General features: G+C 40.9%; 1 long non-coding RNA gene across 1 annotated transcript; it reads right to left on the bottom strand.

Moving 5' to 3' along the window:
• Positions 1-12,182: 12,182 nt before the first annotated feature.
• On the bottom strand, positions 12,183-22,147 carry LOC146063713 (uncharacterized). Its single transcript, XR_014471644.1, has 2 exons — positions 21,946-22,147; positions 12,183-14,992 (listed from the first exon to the last, which is right to left on the bottom strand). It is a non-coding gene; the product is annotated as an uncharacterized LOC146063713 (long non-coding RNA).
• Between the last annotated feature and the right edge of the window lie 912 nt (positions 22,148-23,059).

The following is a 23,059-nucleotide window of genomic DNA, read 5'->3' as shown; positions in this document are numbered from 1 at the left end:
ACACTGCGGTGCCTTTATCAAGTATTGTGTCTAAAAAAATGCAAATACAAACATTATTATAAAACCCATTAATAATAGGGCATATAAAAACTAAAACAAAATGGCGACTATATATACATATATAAATACAAACATTATTATAAAACCCATTAATAGTTCATTTGGTGCAGGACCATATTCGATACAGTACAGTATTACTCACATGTTACCCGGGTTCCAACTAGTGTGGTGATTTCTGCTGTCAAAGAGTGTGCCCTGTGCCTTGTTTTAATGGAATAAAACCTTTTTATCTGGAGAAGTTTGTGAGAATCTATACCCCATAAAGATACCTTTATAGGTGTTGTCCTAAGTATATTCATGTAAGCATACATGTAAGCATTTGCTCATATGCACAAGAGTGTGGTGACCCTATACTGATGACCCTTGGATCTACTGGGAACTCTGGGAGCACCTTCTATTAGAATATCCCCTCACACGATTTTGGAGGAAATTCTTTTCAGTGTTGTCATCCGATTACAATTGTATATTCTCTTCTTCTTTCTATATCCCCGAGTGATTTGAGGTGGAAAGAAAAAGTGGAGGAAATTGGTTTGGAACATTATCTTCAAGCGCATATATGGACTGAGTTTTTCTTTCTATTGTATGTTTGATGGTCCGGTGACCATCGTCTGAGTTCTTTGCTGCATTAAGATTACAGCGCCAGTGGTGAAATTGTTTTTTCTTTGTTATATAGGACATGCGCACTGTCTTTAACAAAAATCATTTCAGCGATAGGGTCTGCCACAGGAATGTGGCTGAAATTATTGGTTTGTTTGGGCCCCACAAAAAAAGAAGCAAATCATCTCTCCCTGTAGAAAGTGGCTCTACAGAGGCAAGATGTCGTCCTCATCCTGCGATTCCTCACCCCCTTCAGTACATACATCCTCATCCTCACAGATTATCAATTAATTCACACTGGAATACACAATTACAGGTCCCTCCTTAGTCTTTGGAGGCAATTGCTGGTCTTCGTTGAAGAATTGATAATTCATTTTTATGAACATCATCTTCTCCACATTTTGTAGAAGTAACTTCCTACACCGCTCACTGACCAGGTTCCCGGCTGCACTTAAAACTCTTTCAGTGTACACCGTGCAGGAGGGGGGGGGGGGGTGACTCAGGTAAATAGAGCCAGTTTGTACAGGGGCTACCAAACTGCTTTTTTTTTTCCTGTCTGACATGTCTACTTGGATGCTGTCACCAAAGTAATCCTCTACCATTTTTTTCAAAGGTGACCGCATCATATGCAGTGCCAATAGACATGGCAGCAATTGTTGGCAGGTCCTTCAGTCTGGACCAGATGTCTAAGCTCGCTCCTGCCTGCCCTGCATCACCGCCAGTGGGTTGGGTAGGAAATTTGAGCTATTTCCTCGCAGCCACTGGTGTGGTAGAAAATGAAGGAGTAGCTGTTGCCATGTCATGGTCTGCTTCAGATGACAATCTCATTACCAGCGGGTCTTTTCTCAACACACCATTATCACTTTCAAAGCAAGGATTGAGCATGATGGCCAAAATGTATTCCTTTGACTTTAATAGGCTGACCACCTTGTATCCTGGCAAAGCGTATGAAGGGCTTCATCGACAAGAGCTGCACGCTTTCCAGAATCCCATTACTTTAGCTCCTCCTTCAATTTCTCCAGCTTCTTCTGCAACCGCCTGATGAAGAGAATGACCTGACTCAAGCTGGCAGTGTTGGAACTGACTTCATCTGTTGCACGATCAAATGGCTGGAGAACCTTGCACAACATGTAAATCTCCACTGCGCTTGAGTCACTATGCTCGTTTGCCTATGTTGTAGGTAGCTGTGTAGGATTGAATGGTCTTTCTCCTCCATCCTCTGCAGCATATAGAGGGTGGAGTTCCAGCAACCTCTTGTCTGAGGTGATGACAGGGCAAGTTCAGGAGGTTTTGCTAGCACTCCAGTCATTAGCAGGCAGTGGCAATTTTGTGGGCCATCACAAGCATTTCCTACATGCTCCTGTCACCTTCAAATAAATGCTGCACCACCAAATTTATTGTGTGGGCAAAACATGGCACATGTTGGAAATTGCCAGTATATGATGCCTGCACAATGTAACTGGCATTGTTCAACGCCACAAATCTCCAGAGTTAGAGATAGAGAGAGTCTAAGTGGGGTAAGCCACTGCTTAATGATTTCCCTCAGTTTCTCTAAGAGGTTCTCAGTGTTGTGCCTCTTACTGAAACCTGTGATACACAGCATAATTTTATAAGAAGAGAAAGAAAAGTATGTCCTTGACGGGAGTAATACAGAAATCAAAATGCAAGGCAATGCTAATATATTGAGCGAACGAGTAGGCACCACCGATAGCCGGCATGCGTTTCGCCTCCAGCTGTGTGTTAATTCAGTTCATATGTAGCGGTAACACAGGGGTTAGCCGCACCCAAATCAGTACTCCCAACCACGTACACTTGGTCTCTTATGCGTGTGGTATATTCTTGTATTGACACCGTGTCGACCATTGCAAACTAACCAATACCTTACCCATGGTTCCTACACTAAATATAAAGGTAACCTGTACTATAAGTTCCTAGTGGTGATACAATGTTGCAATAAAGTATTTATCTGATTCTGCAACACTTCTTCTTGGACTCGGCACACTATAAGCCTGCATGCCATTTCAGACATGATCATGAGCATGCCAGCATAAATCAATGATATTCCTGCAGATGTAGGAGACACAGTGGGTCAACTTGTAGAGCCATTGAGTCATTATACAAATAAGAATGACCACTGTGATGGGTGTATCTGAGACATCACTGCATTAAAGACCACACTAGAGCAATCGCACTCAAACATATCAGATGTGTGATATATACTAAGTATTAAGAAGACGACACAATGTCGATTGCTGCAATCTGAGCAACATTTCCCACAAGATTCTGCACCCTCAGACTATGAAGGACTCACTTACAATGAGCCTGACATAACAATACAGTGTATCAACATCACAGTTATAAACCCTGCTTATTAAACAAGAGTGAACCTGGGTGCCAATAGATTGCAAGTGAGAATTGCAAACAACCCCATTGGGATAACTCAATCCTTAGGGGAATAGAGTATCCACACAGACCATAACCCCATGTGTTATCGCTGGCACTATACCCTATTTAATAAATAAAGACACTGAGATACAATCTAATTTTATTTGGTACACCAATGTCGACTTCAGATAACATGTAGGTTATTACATACATCACACCAGTGTAGGCTGCAGTTTTTGATAAAAACACCTTACCCTTCCCCTGTACTCACGTTTAAATGTTTTATGTGTGTTTGTCATATTTCGCTAAGTTTTAATAGGACCAATAAAGGTTAAATTTTATTAAGGACTACTTAGGTGCACCCGTCAAGGACATACTTTTCTCTCTCTTCTTATAAAATTATCTAATTTTTGTCCAGTGGTGGCACATCTCCCGTGAAGTTGAATTGTAGGTTGACGCCATATCCAACAAATTCCAGCGGGGTCCTAATCTCCTCAATCTGAATGAGGATCCTGTGCCGATAGCCATCTCTCCTTTTTGTTGCTCTGATACACAGCATAGCCTGCCTTGGAAGGAGCTGGCGTTTCGGAGATGCTGCTGCTTTTTCTGCAGAAGGTGATGCATCTACCCAGTGGGCTGTCACAATCATATAGTCCTTAGTTTGCCCTCTACCACTTCTCCACATGTCCGTGGTTAAGTGGACAGTGGGTACAACTGTTTTTTTCTGACATCTCTGTACATCCTGGGTATCACCTGCCTAGTGGAGTGGAATCTAGAAGGGATTTGGTACCGGGGACACAATACCTCTATAAATCATCTAAATCCCACTCCTCTGCTGGCGTACACTGGACACGCGTCTAACACTAACAAAGCTGTCAAGGCCGCAGTTATCCACTTTGCCATAGGATGGCCACTGTCGTACTTCATCCTCCTCGCAAGCAACTGTTGGGCGGTGAAAGGCTTAGTGAAAGACTTAGAGGTGTTCCGACTTCCCCTCTGGGATGATGAAAGACTCCCAGCAGCAGCAACATTGGCATCAGTAGACACAGCGCTGCAGGATCCTCTAAAGGAATCCCGTACAGATGAGGAGTCAGTCATGCCGGTGACATGGCCTGCAGGACTACCGGATCACAGAGGAAATTGATGAGGAATGACTTGCTGGTGTGGCAACTAAACAGTGACTTATGAATGAACTTCAGGTGATGCATTATTATTATTATTATAATTTTATTTATAAGGCGCCACAAGTGTTTCGCAGCGCCGTACAAAGGAACAATACAGGGAGACAAAACTTGGCATAACATTGAATAAATAACAAAAATACAGTACAAATAAAGAGCACCACAGTTCAATACACATTACAGCTTAAATGTAAGTAGTGAGGACCCAATCCACATACAACTAGAGGCTTGAGGCCAATGATGGAGATGAGTATGAAGATGGTCACTGAGTGTTGGAGTAAAGGAGAGCTGTGAGTGAAATGTGAAGAGAAGTGGGCTTTGACAACAGGAGAGAAGAGGGCCCTACTCGGAGGAGCTTACAATCTAGTAGGAAGGGGAGACAGACAGATTACAAGTGAGGATGTCCCTAGGTGGCCAATGGCCTTACCCATGCTTATTGCAGCATTGCATAAGCTACATATGGCGAGACAATTGTTGTCTCGATCTGGATAACAATGATTCCAGACCAAAGAGGTGGAATTTTTGGTCTTCTGCCCAGGCATGGTGATGGCCTTTTGCATCCCACGGACAACAAAATTCCATGGGTGCTTCCGGGCCCAAGCACCCACGAAAAATATTGTGCACCCACATGCTCGTCATTTACCAATGGGCCTGTGGATGGGTGCCAGAAAATCCGGCCCTGGCAACCTGCACCTGTTTCCAGAGGGGCATCGTGGGTCTGGGCTGGCATGCATCAGGTCATGATGTCACATGGAAAGGAGGGTGGAAAAACAAGACACATATTGCTAAGCTCTCCTCTCAGAATCAGTCTGGAGAACTGCAGTGTTTTGAAAGAAAATATTGCAGAGTAATCCGCATTCCAGTAAGTTTGCATTACACCCTGCCGCCTATTTTACAGATCACAGAATGCATCTAAGGACAGAACTATCTCAGTGGCTGCAGATGTATTGGCATCTATTTGTTTCTACCAAAATCAACGTGCTAAGGTGTGGGGTTGTTTAGGGCACCACTAGCACTAGTACCAGGTCTTGTGACATCACGCATCACCAGATGTAAACCTAATTGCCGGTCCACACCCCATCACCAAAGAACATGCCCCTTTTCATGAGGCCACACTCCCTTTCAACAGGCTTGAGCACCCAACAGCAAAAACATAAATTGGCACCAATACCTGGTATATAACTTTGACACCTTCAAACTCAAAATCAGGAACTGGACTGTGGGGGATCCTTCCAGCATATGCAAATCGTGGAAGGAAACACCTCCTCCCGTACAGTGATGGGAAGGTCAGCCAATGCAACCACCCTTGGACTCTCCTTGGGGATTTGTGATACCATGTCTTTAGAAGGCACAGTTGTTTGTTATGTTTTTGTTAACAGCTTAACTCTCTTAAATTTTCTAGTTGGGGGGGAGATCATTGTGTAAAGCTAAACAACTAGTCATGAACATAGGCCAGGGCCATAGCCATTCCGTGTCTCTCCGTGTTGTAAATGGCATATTGGCAAGCTTACGTTTATCCTCAAATGATTTACATTTATTTTTTCCTTCAAGTTACTGAACTTTGCCATTTTGGATTTGACTTGCGCTCTATGATGATGACATTAGGCATTGACCTTGGCAGAAGACGTTGATGGCACTTCATGTTCTACAGTATGTCATAACTAGTGGAAGCAGCTTCAGCACTAGGAGGAAGTGGTTCTTGCTCTTTCACTATCTCATCCTCCAAATTTTTGTTATCCATTATGTTGCTGGAGTTATACTAAAATGCAGCACAGGAGAGTGTACCCGTAAACCACACACACGGCAAAGCCTAAAACAATTATACGGATTAAAATAAACTTTTTTGGGAGGTTACTTATTATATGCGGCACAGTACAGTGTACCACACACACATGACAAAGCTTTGAAAAATTAGACGGATTAAAATAACCCCCCCCCCCCTTTTTTTTTTTTTTAGAGTGTACATTGTACTGTCACTGGATTTATACAGCTGTCACTGGACTTACCAGTATCACTAGACTTAGCGGCAGTACCAATGAACTTAATGGCAGTACCACTGGACTGTCACTGGACTTATACGGCTGGTGACTGTACCACTGGACTTAATGGTAGTACCACTGGACTTAATGGCAGCACTGGACTTAACAACAGTACCACAGGACTTAACGGCAGCACCACAGGACTTAACTGCAGTTCCACTGGATGTAACGGCAGTACCACTGGATTATCACTGGACTTATACAGATGCCAGCGGTACCACTGGATTTAACAGTAGAACCACTGGGCTTAACAGCAGTACCACTGGGCTATCACTGGACTTATACGGCTGTCGGCAGTACCACTGAAATTAATGTCAGAACCACTGGACTGTCACTGGACTTAATAGCAGTACCACTTGACTTAAGGGCAGTACCACTGGACTGTCACCGCACTTATATGGCTGTCGGCAGTACCACTGGACTTATAGGCAGTACCATTTGACTTAATGGCAGTACTGGACTTAACAGCAGTACCTCTGGACTTATCGGCAGTACCATTGGACTTAACAGCAGTACTGGGTTTAACGGCAGCACCACTGGACTTACCAGCAGTACTGGACTTAACAGAAGTACCACTGGACTTAACGGCAGTGGCACTAGACTTAACGGAAGTACCACTAGATTTATCAGCAGTACTGGATTTAACAGCAGTACCACTGGGCCGTAATGGCAGTACCACTGGAATTTCCGGTAGTACTGGACATAACAGCCATATAATTAAAAAGCCATATGATCTATAGTAGACTCACAGAATGCCACATCACACTGAATCCTTGTTAATCTTGTGATTACCAGTGGTCTAACTCCTGGCTGTATTGGAGTCATCTGCCCTCCAGATGTGGGGGATAAGGGGAGATGCTAGTGCCTGTACTTGTGCTCATCTATAGTTAAATGTAATTATGTGACTACAGACAAAATGAAGGGAGGGCATAGGCATTTGCACAGGGGGTGCCGTACAACGCAGAAGAATAAGGTGCCATAGTAATCCGGGAGCTTACAATGTCTTCTCCATTGCTGTCCAGTGCCATGAATATGATGCTGCCTTACTGTGCGCTGCTGCTTGCGTTATCAGGGAGTTGGGACATTGAGAAGTGAACTGCCCGGAGCAGGAACATGGCTATTTCAAGTCTAGTGCTGGCTCATGGTCCAATCGTAGCTCACGGTCCAGCAGCCAATCAGGAGCTGCAGCAGCAAGATATGAAATAATCGCAGACCTGCTATAATACAGCCAGGCTTCCCAACACTCTATGTCTGGTTGCCATAGCTCTACGAGAATTTAACTCCCCAGTGACAATGAGCATTTAACTACCTGATGGCAACAAGCATTTAACTCCCTCATGGCAAAGAGTATTTAAGTCCCCTGGCAAGGAACATCATAGTATGTGGTATAATGTGCAATGGGCATCACGATGTGTGTCAAAATGTGTAATGGGCATTATGGTGTGTGGCATTATGTGTAATGGGCATTAAAGTGTACATTTTTACAGTGCGTCTTCAGAGCACACTGTCCCTATTTCTAGTGTGTGTGGGGGGGGATGATTAATTTTTTAGCCCATATACAAAAATAAGTCACCTATTTAGTTTGAATTGATGCCCGGTAGGCAGTGATAGACATACCACACCAATGGTGCACCCCCTGATAATATGGTATTCACATGCTTATGGGGGGGTGGTGTATTATTTGCTGGAAATAGACCTATCCATAGTCTTTACCATACAGATGATTTGCTCAGTGCCATGCTTTTAGCCAAATCCATTGCAATCACTAGTGCTAGACTCAATATAATGATACTGATTTGTCCAGTACTGCAAATCCTCACATACTGTAGATTCCCACCAGTCTTCTCCAGCAACCATCTTCCATATAAAGGTTGTCTTCTAGCTATATTGTTTGTAGATACTGTAAGATGCAAAAATACTCTTCCTTCATAGACCATCATGTATAAAATATAGGTTCCTTCAGACCTTTGTGGATTTGGATGTTACACCAAAAATAATTATTTAATTTGTGGTGTGGGTAACAAGATTGGTGAATGTGTTCTAGAACCTGAGCACATGGTAGATGATTCAACTGTTCTGAATGCACAGTCCCAGAGTCAGGTGGTTTATTATTATTATTATTATTATTATTAATAAGGTTCCCAACCATTACAACTTGCATTTTATCAGTGCTTTCTCTGTAACAATTATGTGAAAGTAGTCATTATGCCATGTCTGAGAAAGCTTTCACAATATTACAATCTGATAGACTGTCAGAGGTATTTTGGTATATCAATTTGTAATATTGTCTGTCTGTTTAATGAAAGACATAAGCTCCAGACCCAGATTTCACAAGCCCTCAGCTATCTCCTGTGCATGCAAAGTAAGCCTATATGAGATGTTGTGGTGGTATATACTGTGTAAGTAAGCAATGCTCTTATTGCTGTTGCCAAGATGAAGATCGCAGAGACATATTAACAAACACAAATTGCTTTTGCTAATAAAGCATTTATGCAGAGACATACTTTTTTTTAATAACATGTTTTTACTCCAATTCCAGTCTCTGAGATCATTGTGCATGAATTATCCTAACACTCTGGCCTACATTTGGCCATGCATGTGTATCTGCCTTGGTACTTGGCAAATCTGTAAACACAGCTTTAAGGCTTAACCCTTCGAGTGCCAACATCTCTGTGAGAGATGCGAAAAATATCCGCTAAAAATGCCATCCGTAAAAAAAAAAAAGTTTTTTTTTTTTTTAAAGATTATATTCCCTATATAAGGTAAACATCACATTTGCAATTTTCACACCTATTTTGACAAATTCACTTGGCACTCAAAGGGTTAAATACATTTTGTTCAAAACTAAATATAAGGCAAGAAATTGACAATATTGATTGTTGGCAGTATTATAAGAATTTTATTCAAAATCTGGTAACTACATTGATGCAACATAGGCCACATTCCCACAATGTGAGACGGGAAGAGAGATTCAGTCAGTTCTCACCAAATCAGGACATACAAACATTGATGAAGCAGTACAAAATTAGAAAAGACATTGTTTTACTGTCATGGAGAGAAAGTCAAGGTAAACAATAAGAATCTAACTGAAGCTGCTTACTATAAGAAAAGAAGAAAATGAAGAATATAAACAATACTGGAAGTTGATAAATCGAATTCATAGAACATTGCAACTGAATAGAATTCAGGCCTATGTTTGTAAAATATGCTACTCCATAAGACAATATGGCCGATTCAGTTGGGGATGCAAATGTTGCATCTTTGTACGGAAATATTCAACTGCTGGCTTTTTTGATTAGCTGACTGCATGCAACAAAGCAGCATTTACTCAATATCATAACCATCAGTCAATGTATTGTGCGTTACTCAGAATTAAAAAACTAAACTGCCAGGGTAGTGAGACTACATCCGAGGAAACGCATTCGGGGGTAGATTTATGAAGCCGTGATAAGGGAGGAGAAGTGATAAAGTGCCTGGTACTTTATCACTGGCCAATCAGCTTCTGACTGTTAAGTTACAGGCTGGGTTTAAATAGAGCTGATTGGCCGGTGATAAAGTACCAGGCACTTTATCACTTCTCCTCCCTTATCACTGCTTCATAAATCTACCCCTCACTGACTTTAGCACACTCCCAAAACTCAGGAGACACTCAGTCTTATCCCAAAAACACCTGCTGCATGTAAATCACGCTGCAGTGTCCAGGGTACTCCTACTGGGTTCCAGTGCCGTAACTAGGTGCAAGCACAAAGTCTCTTAGGGTGCACAATCACCTGTGCCTGGCAATAGTGCCCCTACAGTGGCCTGGACTCCAGGGACTTTTCTAATGTGGGCAGCGGGTGACCCCACCCCATGTGCGTGATGTCACACACAAGAAGGCAGAGCCACCATATTGCACTGGGTCCTGATGCATGAACCATCCCAAAAACATTGGTGCAGGCTTGAGTAAGTAAGTGTCAGAAGTAAGCCCCTGTGACGAAGCCTCGGCGGTGGGGCTTTACTGCATATGAAAATGGGGGTTTTACTACATTTTTTGTTGAGTGCAAAATCCGACTAAAATTGCCTCTCTAATAGGGTAAGAGATACCTGTCCCCAAGTTTTAACTAATTACGTATACTCTGATAGTAATGTGCTGAAAGAAAAGAAAATAAAGTTTAACCTCCTTTCCATTGTTTTCTTGGGTTGGGAGTGTGTTCAGAAGGATATTCCTTCAGCATTTGTATCTCTAGTGCCACCACCTCTGCATAAGTGCTCTTAATGTGTTTTACTGGTCTTGAGCAACAAGAAAACTTATGTGAAGTAGTATAGTGTAGCAGTTGAATTTCTGTTAGTAAAACAGAAGTAAAGGAGCAAAAAAAACATATTTTGAGGGATTTCTTTTTATAGCTTGCCAACCATTTTATAACCATCTTCCATGCTTTATAATCACTTATGAATGAAAAACAGCACTAAAACATGCATTTGAATCTACTACTGTATGTGATCCCTGCATTCTCCAAGAACCATACAAGGTGTCTGGTTTGCGCTACAATTCTGTAACAGAGCATTTTGATTTGTCACCTGGGATCTTGACATTGCTTAGAATGAGACAAGGAAACATCGGGGTAATATGTCCACGGTGGAGCAGTTACAAAGCAATGGCACAAGATACTTTACATATACTATTGATCCTACAGTCACATTAAAGGAACATTTTCTCCAACTTTTGATGGTACGGCGTTGACAGAGGTGTGTCCCCGTTTAAATGGGAAGGGTTCTCATGCACGTAAAAAAAATATCGCTCCTCTTTTTTTGGTGCCTCACCAATTTGTAGAAAAACCTATTAAAATAAATCAAGCAATTTTTGTTCCGATTTTTTCAACAGAAAGGCCACTTCTCATGCGGTAGCACAATAATCACAGAGAGGCCTCTTTTTATGTGTTTCAAAAATATGTTTACAGGACCACACCTCTTTGTGGCCCTTTAAACAGATATTGAAGATAATGCATCCAGGAATATAAATGTATCACAGTGGTAAAACTGATTATGTGTTCCTTTGGTGAGGGCAGCTCTGACGGGCAGAATATATACAACATTTAAAGTAGTAAGAATGAAAATTATGAATCATTTAAGAGCCATGACTAATGTTCTTGTAATTGTTTTGCAAGTCACAGTGGCTTCACGGGAAGCCGTATTCATCCAGTGCCATGTTATTTGTGTTTCTGAAAAAAAGTATATATTTCAGGTTGCATTGTATTTACTTATTATAATGCAACTCACTGATTGAGCCATCTTTGAATTACCTTTATGTTGATTCATATCTATTTCACATTAGATTCTTAAAGCTTTCCTGGCTTGTAATGTACTTGAATAAGAAACAATATTTTTAAATTGTATATGAGAGAAGTTTGCAAAATGTGAACTACTGTACTTGGCAATAGTTTCCTGATAAAGTAGTTCAAATAAAAGATGAGAGTAATAATGTGAAGGTACCATCTTGAACCTCATTTTTCGATGGTTGGAAAAACAATTTCAGGCAATAATGATAAAAATAGAATAGATTTTCTTTTTTTTATCAGATTTTAGGTAATTGTCAGTATTAATAAGCATAATGAACAAGTAGAAATTTTGCGTCTCTCTAGTTAAGATGATATGCTAGCATACTCCTGTAGCACTTTACTGCTTGGAACAAATGGTAATAAAACAAGACTGGGTATTAACAGACAAAGAAGTAGGAGGTCCCTGCTCAGAAGCTTACAACCTATTGGAGGTTTCAGATGATGGTGTTTACTACACCCAAATTATACCTCATATAAATTAGATGTTTAAAAAAAAAAGTATTGTAGCATTTAAGGCCTTCTGGCTAGTGTCAAAGTTACTTTTTGAATGCATTGTGATTAGCAGTCTTATGTGTTAGGGGGTAGAGTGTGCCATGCTGGTGGGGGTGTGTTAGGGGGTAGAGTGTACCATGCTGGTGTGGGTATGTTAGGGGGTAGAAGGTGGTAGACTGGCATTGTGGACATTTATGGGTACCACTGTTTGGAAATTTTTCTAGGGCCACTTTGACTTTCCAATCCACCCATGACTCCAGGAAAGGTGTTGTACTGGAATTAGCATAAATCGCAGGCACAACTGCAGAAAAAGACACAAGGATGGCTGCAGCTGTGTCGATGATCTGAGGCCCTATGAGGAGGAAACCCAACCCAGTCACCAGCCTCACCTCCATGAGGGCTGCTTCCAGAAATTTCCCAGGCTGGTTTTCCATCCCAATCTTCCCCTGATGAATTACTCTATGTGTGGATTCTTTGCGGAGAAGAAGAAACATTCTATAAATGGTGCACCCCCATAGGATAATTACAAAGATGTTTTTATCATGTCCTATTTAAAAAAATAATAATAAACCCCGCCCCCTTGCAGAGTATGTCTACACCATGTGCTCTTCCTGTAATGTGTACCTCCACAAATTGCATATTCTTCTAGTGGTGACCTATTCAGTGTACCTCAGATGTTGCCTCAGATGTTTCCTCTGCGGGCAGGATATGTTTCACGTGGATGTTTCCGTCTAGGGTAAATCACACTACTTTACACTCATCTGCTTTCCCATATGTGCATTGGGCCCTTGCATGGTTAATCTCCCACTGTGAACCTTTGTAGTGCACCCAACATGGCTGCCTCATCTGATACACTTGTGGATGGGGTGAAAAATGCATTGACCTGACTGTCTTGTTGGGACAGTATTCTACAATGAAATCACCCATTTTGTGTAATTTCTTCTAAGGGTAACATATTTCACCCAGGGTAATCCTACACAGAATGTCCAAGAAGGCTGCCTCACCTAGTACCTTGTTAGGTGCCTGTACCAATGCTTACTCTGCTCCCAAGGTTTTCTTTTATGTCTGTGACTTGTCTATAGCTGTGCTACCTAAATCCGTGCATTGTTTTAAAATTTGTAAAGCGCTTTGAGTCCTGTTGGAGAAAATTACTTACTTACAGTGTACCTTTACAGTGTACTTACAGTGTACCTTTATGGTTTAGAACAGAGCAATGGGCAAACAGAAGGATGGTGAAACCTAACCACTGATCCATAGTATAAATGGTGCCCTTCTCCTGACCTTTTGCACAACAGTAGCTCATTCCCTAAAAAAAAAATTTTTAATGATTGAATTCAGCAACAAGGAAGAAAACATTCATTTAAAATAGTCATCTTGCAGCCCTCAAATATTTCTTCTTATAACAGATACCTCAGTCTGCACCAAGCCCACTACTGCCCAAAACAACCAGAGTAATATACTATATATGGCTCATTACAATTAACGCATTTCTCCACTTTTTTTCTTTCAGAATATCTAACTTTGGGCATAGAAGAGCAGCCCTCTTTAAAATATGATGTAGATACTGATTTCTAGATATTTTGGGTCTCCCAAATGTTACACATAATGTCATGTTAATAGGTAGTGGTAGAAATACTAATTTGTTCTGGAAGGTGTTAATATTTTTGATGTATTTTTTATGACAACTGTTTTTTACTTTGAATACCTTTTTTAATAGAAGGTACTTTATGTATTCAACAAACATAATTAGTCATACATCTTCCCAGAACTAGTGCATCTGGAAAGTATTTACAGTGCTGCACTTTTTTTTCAAATCGAAGAAATAAGTTTTTCCCCTCAAAATTCTACACACAATACCCTATGGAAAAAGTTTTTGGAAGATTTTTGCAAAATTCTGCAAAATAAAAAAACGAAGAAATCACATGTACATAAATATTCACAATCTTTGCCATGAAGTTCAAAATTGAGCTTAGATGTATCCTGTTTCCACTGATCATCCTTGAGATGTTTCTACAGCTTAATCGGAGTCCACCCGTGGTAAATTCAGTTGACTGGACATGATTTGGAAAGGCCCACACCTGTCTCTATCAGGTCCCACACTTAACAGTGCATGTCAGAGCACAAGACAAGCATGAAGTCAAAGGAATTGTTTTTAGACCTCCGAGACAGGATTGTCTTGAGGCACAATCTGTGGATGGGTACAGAAAAATATCTGCTGCTTTGAAGGTTCCAGTGAGCACAATGGCCTCCATCATCCATAAATGGAATAAGTTCGGATACACAAGGACTCTTTCTATAGCCATCTAAGCTGAGCAATCAGGGGAGAAGGTCCCTAGTCAGGGAGGTAACCAAGAACCCAATGGTCACTCTGTCAGAGTAACAGCATTCCTCTGTGGAGAGAGCGGAACCTTTCAGGACAACCATCTCTGCAGCAATCCACCAATCAGGCCTGTATGGTAGTGGCCAGACGGAAACCACAGTCCTTAGTAAAAAGCACTTGGCAGCCTGCCTGGAGTTTGCCAAAATGCACCAGAAGGACTCTCAGACCATGAGAAACAAAATTCTCTGGTCTGATGAGACCAAGATTGCATGTGGTGTGAATGCCAGGCATCATGTTTTGAGGAAACCATGCACTGCTCATCACTAGGCCAATACCACCCCTACAGTGAAGCATGGGGGTGGCAGGATTATGCTGTGGGGATGTTTTTCAGCAGCAGGAGCTGGGGGTAGAGGAAAAGATGAATACAGAAATGCACAGAAGCATTCTGGATGAAAACCTGCTCCATAGTGCTCTTGACATCAGACTGGGGCAACGGTTAATCTTTCAGCAGGACAATGACCCTAAGCACACAGCCAAAATTTCAAAGGAGTTGCCTCAGGACAACACTGTCAATGTCCTTGAGTGGGTCAGCCAGATACTAGCCTTGGGAAAAAATGAACAGAAAAAAGAAAAGAAAGACCAGCGCTAAGTAATCTGGACGTAATTATAACCCAAAAGATATGTTACCAGTGTTTCCACTACTGCTGCTGTTTTTTGGGACTGCTCAATAAATCCCAGTAAGAACAAACAGAAAATGGGAGAAAAACTGCGCAAGGGGAAACACTAATAATAATCAAAGGAATTTATTACACAATATTAAATGTACATATGGTATGTGGCCACAACCTATAAAAACTTAGGACATAAAATACATCCACATAAAAATGAAAAAATAAACAAAAATAAGAATATATAAATATATATAGTATAAAAACTACATAGCACAAATCACACACAATATCAAGCTTAGTGGGTGCCTCTGCTGATTAATAATGCAGGTTAGTAGATTAGCAAACTGAAAACTGGTATAATTGAATCCAGAAAGTCCATATACTCAAACTGGTAGATTTTTACTTAGATGGAGTTAGTAAACTTGCAGCATGTAAAAGATGTTATAAACTTCAGAATGAGTTAAATAGGTTGCCTGGCCAGACAAAAAAAGTTAATATAAAAGCTGGGTATATACCTTTGGAGACCTGTGGTGAATTACAGTCTCTGATGCCTTCCAGTTGCTAGAACTGAATTTCCAAATTTGTATGCAACTATATCCGGAGTTTGTGACACCAGTGGCTTAGAGATGAATAACAGGTCCCCTCAGTGCAGTATCAATAGTCTTCAGTGATCTGGAGAAGTGGAAATAAGTCTCTAACGCGTTTCCCCGCCTGCTGTGAGCGTCGGCGGCTTCCTCAGAGAGAGAGAGAGCGAGTAAATCGTGCATAAAGTATCAGCTGCTTCCAAGGGTGTATTTATACCCCAGTGTCTCGGCGTGTCTGCGGCGCATATCGCTGCCGCGCACTTCCGCCTGCGTCATGCGTGTCATTCAGAGAATGGTAATAATCATTGGCTCCGTTTGGTTGACGCGTACTTCCGCATAGCGTCATGCGGGTCACTTGCGGCGCATATCGTTGCCGCGCACTTCCGCCTGAGTCATGCGTGTCATTCTGATAATGGTAGTGATCATTGGCTCCGTTTGGTTGACGCGCACTTCCGCGTAGCGTCATGCGGGTCACTCGTGTATCACCTATTACAGACCCGTTTCCGGGTATCATATTTCTTGTGCTTTATTAATCAGTTAGGTATTTACATAGAACGGAGTTCTTGGTCGCCATTTTGGATAAGGGTAATGGTGTGTATATGCCCTTTCTTCACTGTTTGTTTTTACTAAGCGTATGGGCATTATAAACAGCGAATACAATAACCGATGACCTGCATTACATATTAAATAGTCTCAAGAATAGCAGCTTATTGTTTGGATAATCCATACTAACATTTAAAAACTACAAATATATAAATATATCAATTCATATACACATATCTATCTCTTTATTTAGAAGGAGTCTGTAATGTTAGGAGTACATAAAAAAAATTTTCTATTAAAAAAAAATTTTTAGTCTTTATATATCCATTAAATCGACTATAAATATCTTTTGGGGTGGATAAAAAAAATAAAAAAAATAAAATAAATTTTTTTTTTTTTTTATTATTTTTTAATTTTTTAATTTTTAGTTTTTTAGTTTTTTGTTTTATTATTATTTTTTGGATGTTAACTATACTCTGACATGCATAGGATAAAGCAATTGAAATGCACATTGTATGAGGTATGGAGGTCTCAGTTTAATCTGGCCGCCATAATTTCTATTTTAGTCCAATATAATAATTATTAAAGATACAGGCTGTATATTGATACATTCACTTAAACATTTATAAGATGTTTTACTTTATATTAATTTACTATGCCATTCCTGTTTATCAAAAGACATAGCGCACACTGTTTGGTGGGTTCATGAGAGTTTATATGGAACCAAGAACATTAGTATTCATACACATATAACAACGTATTCGAGTGTAAACCTACACCAAAAGATGTTCAGGAGCGCCTGGCTCGGTGGTCCAGATGGACCTCCGGTTCCACCGGGCCAAAAAACGTCCCCAATTCAAATTCAGTGCATATATTAGCTACATTGCTAAACATAGGCATATCCAGGGTCGTTCTATTCAATGGAACAGATAGACCTCTGGTTCTACTAGGTTACTCATATTTCCCTTCTTGGTATGCCACTATGGTGATACACACATATATATAGGCATATAATTTCATAATCAAATTACCAACACCAGGCTACATTTTATTTTTATTATTATTATTATTATTGTGGGCAGTGGAGATGGTGGGGCATAGCTTATGTCTACAGTCTTGATGGCCCCCCATTTTTCCATCTATCGGAGCGCTCTATCCTCAGTGCCCAAAATAAAGCTCGTATGGAGTTGTTTCAAGATTATTTAAATAATAGAACCCCTTAAAGACAGTTTAGCTCAATAGTGTCATTTAGACCGTATGGAGATAGAGATCCTATCCGGTAGATCCAGTAGGCCTCGCGACTGCATAGCTTCTTAAATCTATCTCCTCCTCTGATGGTATTTCTGATGGTTTCTATTCCAATTAGTGTAACTGCTTCTATTTTCCCTTTTTGGCATGAGAATACATGGCTTGATACTGAATGTGATTTCAGGCCACTAAGCATGTTTCTCCGATGTTCCATGGCTCTGATGTGGACAGTACGTGTAGTCCTGCCCACATACTGTTTGCCACAGCCGCAAGTGAGTAGATAGATTGTGTAGGTTGATCCACAGTTGATAAAGCTCTCTATTTTAAAGCTTTCTCCATTTGTTGTGGAGTTAAAGCTCTCAGTTTTTCTTGGGGCCATTTTGCAAACCATACATTTATCTTTACCACAACGATGGTATCCTTTTGGTCTTTTTGGGAGCCATTGTGTTTCCTGTTTTGTTGTTTTGTTTTCCTTTGTTTCCATAAAACCTGGAAAGTGGCTCTGGGTAAGTTTCATTTTCAGGTTATCCGCCCTTCTGAATATCATGTTACCATCTAGTTTTAAATTTGATTTCAAGAGTGGGTCTTGGGTTAGTAGCATTGTATTTTTTCTAATAATACCACGGATTTCTCTTGCGCAGCCATTATACTGTGTGGTAAACATATCTGACCTATTGTTAGTTTCTTTGGGATTATCTTGTTTTGATATGTCTTTATTTTTTCTTTTTTGGCTTTCTAGCAGTAGAGACCTATCCATTTCGCTGACCTGTTTATATGCTTCTTTTAAGGTGTTCTCAGGGTACTTCTGTTCTCTGAAAGCTTCTAATAAGGTCCCTGCTTGTCTTTTGAAACCTTCCTCACTTGAACAGTTTCTTTTCACCCGTACCAGTTGTCCCTTGGGTATGTTTTTCTTCCACCCTGTGGCATGTGAACTTTCATAATTGAGATATCGATTTTGGTCAACCGGTTTCACATATGTCTCAGTACAAATGGAACCGTCAACTATCCGAAGCGCAACGTCCAGAAAATTAATAGAAGAGGTGCTGTTTGTGCTTGTAAATTTCAAACCAAATTTGTTTAAATTAAGATTATCAGTGAATTCAGAAAGTGAATTAAGATCCCCATCCCAAATAATAAACAAATCGTCAATAAATCTGCCATAGAGGACCAGGCTCGCACCGAACCCCTCCGCCCACACATGTTCATCTTCAACTATGCCCATATATAGGTTGGCGAAACCGGTTGACCAAAATCGATATCTCAATTATGAAAGTTCACATGCCACAGGGTGGAAGAAAAACATACCCAAGGGACAACTGGTACGGGTGAAAAGAAACTGTTCAAGTGAGGAAGGTTTCAAAAGACAAGCAGGGACCTTATTAGAAGCTTTCAGAGAACAGAAGTACCCTGAGAACACCTTAAAAGAAGCATATAAACAGGTCAGCGAAATGGATAGGTCTCTACTGCTAGAAAGCCAAAAAAGAAAAAATAAAGACATATCAAAACAAGATAATCCCAAAGAAACTAACAATAGGTCAGATATGTTTACCACACAGTATAATGGCTGCGCAAGAGAAATCCGTGGTATTATTAGAAAAAATACAATGCTACTAACCCAAGACCCACTCTTGAAATCAAATTTAAAACTAGATGGTAACATGATATTCAGAAGGGCGGATAACCTGAAAATGAAACTTACCCAGAGCCACTTTCCAGGTTTTATGGAAACAAAGGAAAACAAAACAACAAAACAGGAAACACAATGGCTCCCAAAAAGACCAAAAGGATACCATCGTTGTGGTAAAGATAAATGTATGGTTTGCAAAATGGCCCCAAGAAAAACTGAGAGCTTTAACTCCACAACAAATGGAGAAAGCTTTAAAATAGAGAGCTTTATCAACTGTGGATCAATCTACACAATCTATCTACTCACTTGCGGCTGTGGCAAACAGTATGTGGGCAGGACTACACGTACTGTCCACATCAGAGCCATGGAACATCGGAGAAACATGCTTAGTGGCCTGAAATCACATTCAGTATCAAGCCATGTATTCTCATGCCAAAAAGGGAAAATAGAAGCAGTTACACTAATTGGAATAGAAACCATCAGAAATACCATCAGAGGAGGAGATAGATTTAAGAAGCTATGCAGTCGCGAGGCCTACTGGATCTACCGGATGGGATCTCTATCTCCATACGGTCTAAATTACACTATTGAGCTAAACTGTCTTTAAGGGGTTCTATTATTTAAATAATCTTGAAACAACTCCATACGAGCTTTATTTTGGGCACTGAGGATAGAGCGCTCCGATAGATGGAAAAATGGGGGGCCATCAAGACTGTAGACATAAGCTATGCCCCACCATCTCCACTGCCCACAATAATAATAATAATAATAAAAATAAAATGTAGCCTGGTGTTGGTAATTTGATTATGAAATTATATGCCTATATATATGTGTGTATCACCATAGTGGCATACCAAGAAGGGAAATATGAGTAACCTAGTAGAACCAGAGGTCTATCTGTTCCATTGAATAGAACGACCCTGGATATGCCTATGTTTAGCAATGTAGCTAATATATGCACTGAATTTGAATTGGGGACGTTTTTTGGCCCGGTGGAACCGGAGGTCCATCTGGACCACCGAGCCAGGCGCTCCTGAACATCTTTTGGTGTAGGTTTACACTCGAATACGTTGTTATATGTGTATGAATACTAATGTTCTTGGTTCCATATAAACTCTCATGAACCCACCAAACAGTGTGCGCTATGTCTTTTGATAAACAGGAATGGCATAGTAAATTAATATAAAGTAAAACATCTTATAAATGTTTAAGTGAATGTATCAATATACAGCCTGTATCTTTAATAATTATTATATTGGACTAAAATAGAAATTATGGCGGCCAGATTAAACTGAGACCTCCATACCTCATACAATGTGCATTTCAATTGCTTTATCCTATGCATGTCAGAGTATAGTTAACATCCAAAAAATAATAATAAAACAAAAAACTAAAAAACTAAAAATTAAAAAATTAAAAAATAATAAAAAAAAAAAAATTTTATTTTATTTTTTTTATTTTTTTTATCCACCCCAAAAGATATTTATAGTCGATTTAATGGATATATAAAGACTAAAAATTTTTTTTTAATAGAAAATTTTTTTTATGTACTCCTAACATTACAGACTCCTTCTAAATAAAGAGATAGATATGTGTATATGAATTGATATATTTATATATTTGTAGTTTTTAAATGTTAGTATGGATTATCCAAACAATAAGCTGCTATTCTTGAGACTATTTAATATGTAATGCAGGTCATCGGTTATTGTATTCGCTGTTTATAATGCCCATAGGCTTAGTAAAAACAAACAGTGAAGAAAGGGCATATACACACCATTACCCTTATCCAAAATGGCGACCAAGAACTCCGTTCTATGTAAATACCTAACTGATTAATAAAGCACAAGAAATATGATACCCGGAAACGGGTCTGTAATAGGTGATACACGAGTGACCCGCATGACGCTACGCGGAAGTGCGCGTCAACCAAACGGAGCCAATGATCACTACCATTATCAGAATGACACGCATGACTCAGGCGGAAGTGCGCGGCAACGATATGCGCCGCAAGTGACCCGCATGACGCTATGCGGAAGTACGCGTCAACCAAACGGAGCCAATGATTATTACCATTCTCTGAATGACACGCATGACGCAGGCGGAAGTGCGCGGCAGCGATATGCGCCGCAGACACGCCGAGACACTGGGGTATAAATACACCCTTGGAAGCAGCTGATACTTTATGCACGATTTACTCGCTCTCTCTCTCTCTGAGGAAGCCGCCGACGCTCACAGCAGGCGGGGAAACGCGTTAGGGACTTATTTCCACTTCTCCAGATCACTGAAGACTATTGATACTGCACTGAGGGGACCTGTTATTCATCTCTAAGCCACTGGTGTCACAAACTCCGGATATAGTTGCATACAAATTTGGAAATTCAGTTCTAGCAACTGGGAGGCATCAGAGACTGTAATTCACCACAGGTCTCCAAAGGTATATACCCAGCTTTTATATTAACTTTTTTTGTCTGGCCAGGCAACCTATTTAACTCATTCTGAAGTTTATAACATCTTTTACATGCTGCAAGTTTACTAACTCCATCTAAGTAAAAATCTACCAGTTTGAGTATATGGACTTTCTGGATTCAATTATACCAGTTTTCAGTTTGCTAATCTACTAACCTGCATTATTAATCAGCAGAGGCACCCACTAAGCTTGATATTGTGTGTGATTTGTGCTATGTAGTTTTTATACTATATATATTTATATATTCTTATTTTTGTTTATTTTTTCATTTTTATGTGGATGTATTTTATGTCCTAAGTTTTTATAGGTTGTGGCCACATACCATATGTACATTTAATATTGTGTAATAAATTCCTTTGATTATTATTAGTGTTTCCCCTTGCGCAGTTTTTCTCCCATTTTCAGATACTAGCCTTGAATCTGATTGGCCATATCTGGAGAAATCTGAAATGGCTGTGCACTGACTCTTCCCATCGGAAGCGGTACATCTGTCAGAACAGACTTAGGTCTACAGTCATTAGGTCGACCCCGGAAGGTCGATTGGCCCCAAGGTCGACAGGGTTCAAGGTCGACATGGGTCAAGGTCGACATGACTTAAGGTCGACATGGGCCAATGTCGACATGGGTTTAGGTCGACAGTCATTAGGTCGACATGAGTTTTTCACAGTTTTTTTTACCCGAATATTGACACAGTCGACAGGGACACAGTTGGAGTTGAACCGAAGCCCCTCGCTTCGCTTGCAATGCTTCGGGCACGGTGCCTCGCTACGCTCGGCACACTATTTTATTCTCCCACCATGCCCTAGTGGATGGTAGGGCATGAAATTCCGCCTGTCTGCATGTCAGCTCAAAAAACAGTGAAAAACTCATGTCGACCTAATGACTGTCGACCTAAACCCATGTCGACATTGACCCCTGTCGACCTTTAACCCTGTCGACCTTGGGGCCGGTCGACCTTCCGGGGTCGACCTAATGACTGTCGACCTAAGTCTGTTTTGACAGATGACCGTTTCCCTTCCCATCCAACCTGTCGGAACTTGAGAGGTGCTGCAAAGAGGAAATGGCGAAACAGCGGCGCACAAAATTGCCCCCCCCGGGAAAACTTCGGCGACCCCTCCCACCCCAGTTAAGAAACAAAGCCCCCCTCCCAGCCCAGTTAAGAGACAAGACACCCCCCCCCCCCCCGGGAGCTGGCAGCGGGGTCCGTGTGGCACGGGGGTACCTGTGGTCATAGAGGTCCCTGCAGTGCTGAGTATTAAGTTGGCAGGGTCCCTGCAGTGACCTGGAAATAACTAGTGCTGTCCGCCAGGCAGCGGCAGGGGAAGCGCTGCTAGGTTTGAAAACACTGTTTCACGCTGATTGGCTGATTCAGCCAATCAGCGTGCGGCCAGTGCTTTCAAAATCAGAAGCAATTCCCAAGCCGCCGCCCGGCAGATAGCGCTAGTTATTTCCAGGTCACTGCAGGGACCCCGCTAACTTAATACTCAGCGCCGCATGGACCTCTATGACCGCAGATACTCCCGCGCC

This window comes from Crinia signifera, chromosome 3, assembly GCF_055691185.1.
Source record: "Crinia signifera chromosome 3, ASM5569118v1, whole genome shotgun sequence".
NCBI lineage: Eukaryota > Metazoa > Chordata > Amphibia > Anura > Myobatrachidae > Crinia > Crinia signifera.
The sequence above is the reverse complement of the archived record's forward strand: the minus strand, read 5'-3'. Positions and strand labels throughout refer to the sequence as shown.